Genomic DNA, 5563 nt, shown 5'->3' with positions numbered 1-5563 from the left:
AATGGCGGGGTGCGGGCCGGGGAATAGGCCTCTTGGCCGGGGTGAATAGTGTTGGAACACGGCCCGCGGAAATAGTAGCGGCTGGAGGTACCGGGGGCGATGCCCGCCCCGGCCCGGCGGCCAAGTTAAAAAAATAAATAATCCCGTTCAGTCTCAATGGCAGGGTGCGGGCCGGCCCGGCGGCGATTGCGGCGGGCAGCAGGCCTCTTGGACAGGTTGAGAGATAAAAAAATAATAATTCCCATGCAGTCTCAATGGCGGGGTGCGGGCCGGGGAATAGGCCTCTTGGCCGGGGTGAATATGTTGGAACGCGGCGCGCGTAAATAGAAGCGGCTGGAGGTACCGGGGGCGAAGCCCGCCCCGGCCCGGAGGCCGAGTTAAAAAAAATAATAATCCCCGTTCAGTCTCAATGGCGGGGTGCGGGCCGGCCCGGCGGCGAGTGCGGCGGGCAGCAGGCCTCTTGGACAGGTTGAGAGATAAAAAAATAATAATTCCCATGCAGTCTCAATGGCGGGGTGCGGGCCGGGGAATAGGCCTCTTGGCCGGGGTGAATAGTGTTGGAACACGGCCCGCGGAAATAGTAGCGGCTGGAGGTACCGGGGGCGATGCCCGCCCCGGCCCCGCGGCCAAGTTAAAAAAATAAATAATCCCCGTTCAGTCTCAATGGCAGGGTGCGGGCCGGCCCGGCGGCGAGTGCGGCGGGCAGCAGGCCTCTTGGACAGGTTGAGAGATAAAAAAATAATAATTCCCGTTCAGTCTCAATGGCAGGGTGCGGGCCGGCCCGGCGGCGATTGCGGCGGGCAGCAGGCCTCTTGGACAGGTTGAGAGATAAAAAAATAATAATTCCCATGCAGTCTCAATGGCGGGGTGCGGGCCGGGGAATAGGCCTCTTGGCCGGGGTGAATATGTTGGAACGCGGCGCGCGTAAATAGAAGCGGCTGGAGGTACCGGGGGCGAAGCCCGCCCCGGCCCGGAGGCCGAGTTAAAAAAAATAATAATCCCCGTTCAGTCTCAATGGCGGGGTGCGGGCCGGCCCGGCGGCGAGTGCGGCGGGCAGCAGGCCTCTTGGACAGGTTGAGAGATAAAAAAATAATAATTCCCATGCAGTCTCAATGGCGGGGTGCGGGCCGGGGAATAGGCCTCTTGGCCGGGGTGAATAGTGTTGGAACACGGCCCGCGGAAATAGTAGCGGCTGGAGGTACCGGGGGCGATGCCCGCCCCGGCCCGGCGGCCAAGTTAAAAAAATAAATAATCCCCGTTCAGTCTCAATGGCAGGGTGCGGGCCGGCCCGGCGGCGATTGCGGCGGGCAGCAGGCCTCTTGGACAGGTTGAGAGATAAAAAAAAAATAATTCCCATGCAGTCTCAATGGCGGGGTGCGGGCCGGGGAATAGGCCTCTTGGCCGCGGTGAATAGTGTTGGAACACGGCCCGCGGAAATAGTAGCGGCTGGAGGTACCGGGGGCGATGCCCGCCCCGGCCCGGCGGCCAAGTTAAAAAAATAAATAATCCCCGTTCAGTCTCAATGGCAGGGTGCGGGCCGGCCCGGCGGCGAGTGCGGCGGGCAGCAGGCCTCTTGGACAGGTTGAGAGATAAAAAAATAATAATTCCCGTTCAGTCTCAATGGCAGGGTGCGGGCCGGCCCGGCGGCAATTGCGGCGGGCAGCAGGCCTCTTGGACAGGTTGAGAGATAAAAAAATAATAATTCCCATGCATTCTCAATGGCGGGGTGCGGGCCGGGGAATAGGCCTCTTGGCCGGGGTGAATATGTTGGAACGCGGCGCGCGTAAATAGAAGCGGCTGGAGGTACCGGGGGCGAAGCCCGCCCCGGCCCGGAGGCCGAGTTAAAAAAAATAATAATCCCCGTTCAGTCTCAATGGCGGGGTGCGGGCCGGCCCGGCGGCGAGTGCGGCGGGCAGCAGGCCTCTTGGACAGGTTGAGAGATAAAAAAATAATAATTCCCGTGCAGTCTCAATGGCGGGGTGCGGGCCGGGGAATAGGCCTCTTGGCCGGGGTGAATAGTGTTGGAACACGGCCCGCGGAAATAGTAGCGGCTGGAGGTACCGGGGGCGATGCCCGCCCCGGCCCGGCGGCCAAGTTAAAAAAATAAATAATCCCGTTCAGTCTCAATGGCAGGGTGCGGGCCGGCCCGGCGGCGATTGCGGCGGGCAGCAGGCCTCTTGGACAGGTTGAGAGATAAAAAAATAATAATTCCCATGCAGTCTCAATGGCGGGGTGCGGGCCGGGGAATAGGCCTCTTGGCCGGGGTGAATATGTTGGAACGCGGCGCGCGTAAATAGAAGCGGCTGGAGGTACCGGGGGCGAAGCCCGCCCAGGCCCGGAGGCCGAGTTAAAAAAAATAATAATCCCCGTTCAGTCTCAATGGCGGGGTGCGGGCCGGCCCGGCGGCGAGTGCGGCGGGCAGCAGGCCTCTTGGACAGGTTGAGAGATAAAAAAATAATAATTCCCGTGCAGTCTCAATGGCGGGGTGCGGGCCGGGGAATAGGCCTCTTGGCCGGGGTGAATAGTGTTGGAACACGGCCCGCGGAAATAGTAGCGGCTGGAGGTACCTGGGGCGATGCCCGCCCCGGCCCGGCGGCCAAGTTAAAAAATAAATAATCCCCGTTCAGTCTCAATGGCAGGGTGCGGGCCGGCCCGGCGGCGATTGCGGCGGGCAGCAGGCCTCTTGGACAGGTTGAGAGATAAAAAAATAATAATTCCCGTGCAGTCTCAATGGCGGGGTGCGGGCCGGGGAATAGGCCTCTTGGCCGGGGTGAATAGTGTTGGAACACGGCCCGCGGAAATAGTAGCGGCTGGAGGTACCGGGGGCGATGCCCGCCCCGGCCCGGCGGCCAAGTTAAAAAAATAAATAATCCCGTTCAGTCTCAATGGCAGGGTGCGGGCCGGCCCGGCGGCGATTGCGGCGGGCAGCAGGCCTCTTGGACAGGTTGAGAGATAAAAAAATAATAATTCCCATGCAGTCTCAATGGCGGGGTGCGGGCCGGGGAATAGGCCTCTTGGCCGGGGTGAATATGTTGGTACGCGGCTGGCGTAAATAGAAGCGGCTGGAGGTACCGGGGGCGAAGCCCGCCCCGGCCCGGAGGCCGAGTTAAAAAAAATAATAATCCCCGTTCAGTCTCAATGGCGGGGTGCGGGCGGGCCCGGCGGCGAGTGCGGCGGGCAGCAGGCCTCTTGGACAGGTTGAGAGATAAAAAAATAATAATTCCCGTGCAGTCTCAATGGCGGGGTGCGGGCCGGGGAATAGGCCTCTTGGCCGGGGTGAATATGTTGGAACGCGGCGCGCGTAAATAGAAGCGGCTGGAGGTACCGGGGGCGAAGCCCGCCCCGGCCCGGAGGCCGAGTTAAAAAAAATAATAATCCCCGTTCAGTCTCAATGGCGGGGTGCGGGCCGGCCCGGCGGCGAGTGCGGCGGGCAGCAGGCCTCTTGGACAGGTTGAGAGATAAAAAAAATAATAATTCCCGTGCAGTCTCAATGGCAGGGTGCGGGCCGGCCCGGCGGCGATTGCGGCGGGCAGCAGGCCTCTTGGACAGGTTGAGAGATAAAAAAATAATAATTCCCGTGCAGTCTCAATGGCGGGGTGCGGGCCGGGGAATAGGCCTCTTGGCCGGGGTGAATAGTGTTGGAACACGGCCCGCGGAAATAGTAGCGGCTGGAGGTACCGGGGGCGATGCCCGCCCCGGCCCGGCGGCCAAGTTAAAAAAATAAATAATCCCGTTCAGTCTCAATGGCAGGGTGCGGGCCGGCCCGGCGGCGATTGCGGCGGGCAGCAGGCCTCTTGGACAGGTTGAGAGATAAAAAAATAATAATTCCCATGCAGTCTCAATGGCGGGGTGCGGGCCGGGGAATAGGCCTCTTGGCCGGGGTGAATATGTTGGTACGCGGCGCGCGTAAATAGAAGCGGCTGGAGGTACCGGGGGCGAAGCCCGCCCCGGCCCGGAGGCCGAGTTAAAAAAAATAATAATCCCCGTTCAGTCTCAATGGCGGGGTGCGGGCGGGCCCGGCGGCGAGTGCGGCGGGCAGCAGGCCTCTTGGACAGGTTGAGAGATAAAAAAATAATAATTCCCGTGCAGTCTCAATGGCGGGGTGCGGGCCGGGGAATAGGCCTCTTGGCCGGGGTGAATATGTTGGAACGCGGCGCGCGTAAATACAAGCGGCTGGAGGTACCGGGGGCGAAGCCCGCCCCGGCCCGGAGGCCGAGTTAAAAAAAATAATAATCCCCGTTCAGTCTCAATGGCGGGGTGCGGGCCGGCCCGGCGGCGAGTGCGGCGGGCAGCAGGCCTCTTGGACAGGTTGAGAGATAAAAAAAATAATAATTCCCGTGCAGTCTCAATGGCGGGGTGCGGGCCGGGGAATAGGCCTCTTGGCCGGGGTGAATAGTGTTGGAACACGGCCCGCGGAAATAGTAGCGGCTGGAGGTACCGGGGGCGATGCCCGCCCCGGCCCGGCGGCCAAGTTAAAAAAATAAATAATCCCCGTTCAGTCTCAATGGCAGGGTGCGGGCCGGCCCGGCGGCGATTGCGGCGGGCAGCAGGCCTCTTGGACAGGTTGAGAGATAAAAAAATAATAATTCCCGTTCAGTCTCAATGGCAGGGTGCGGGCCGGCCCGGCGGCAATTGCGGCGGGCAGCAGGCCTCTTGGACAGGTTGAGAGATAAAAAAATAATAATTCCCATGCAGTCTCAATGGCGGGGTGCGGGCCGGGGAATAGGCCTCTTGGCCGGGGTGAATATGTTGGAACGCGGCGCGCGTAAATAGAAGCGGCTGGAGGTACCGGGGGCGAAGCCCGCCCCGGCCCGGAGGCCGAGTTAAAAAAAATAATAATCCCCGTTCAGTCTCAATGGCGGGGTGCGGGCCGGCCCGGCGGCGAGTGCGGCGGGCAGCAGGCCTCTTGGACAGGTTGAGAGATAAAAAAATAATAATTCCCGTGCAGTCTCAATGGCGGGGTGCGGGCCGGGGAATAGGCCTCTTGGCCGGGGTGAATATGTTGGAACGCGGCGCGCGTAAATAGAAGCGGCTGGAGGTACCGGGGGCGAAGCCCGCCCGGGCCCGGAGGCCGAGTTAAAAAAAATAATAATCCCCGTTCAGTCTCAATGGCGGGGTGCGGGCCGGCCCGGCGGCGAGTGCGGCGGGCAGCAGGCCTCTTGGACAGGTTGAGAGATAAAAAAATAATAATTCCCGTGCAGTCTCAATGGCGGGGTGCGGGCCGGGGAATAGGCCTCTTGGCCGGGGTGAATAGTGTTGGAACACGGCCCGCGGAAATAGTAGCGGCTGGAGGTACCGGGGGCGATGCCCGCCCCGGCCCGGCGGCCAAGTTAAAAAAATAAATAATCCCGTTCAGTCTCAATGGCAGGGTACGGGCCGGCCCGGCGGCGATTGCGGCGGGCAGCAGGCCTCTTGGACAGGTTGAGAGATAAAAAAATAATAATTCCCATGCAGTCTCAATGGCGGGGTGCGGGCCGGGGAATAGGCCTCTTGGCCGGGGTGAATATGTTGGAACGCGGCGCGCGTAAATAGAAGCGGCTGGAGGTACCGGGGGCGAAGCCCG

Source organism: Hippocampus zosterae, unplaced genomic scaffold (genome assembly GCF_025434085.1).
Source record: "Hippocampus zosterae strain Florida unplaced genomic scaffold, ASM2543408v3 HiC_scaffold_33, whole genome shotgun sequence".
In the NCBI taxonomy this organism is placed as follows: Eukaryota; Metazoa; Chordata; class Actinopteri; order Syngnathiformes; family Syngnathidae; genus Hippocampus; species Hippocampus zosterae.
Note: the sequence above shows the minus strand (reverse complement) of the source record.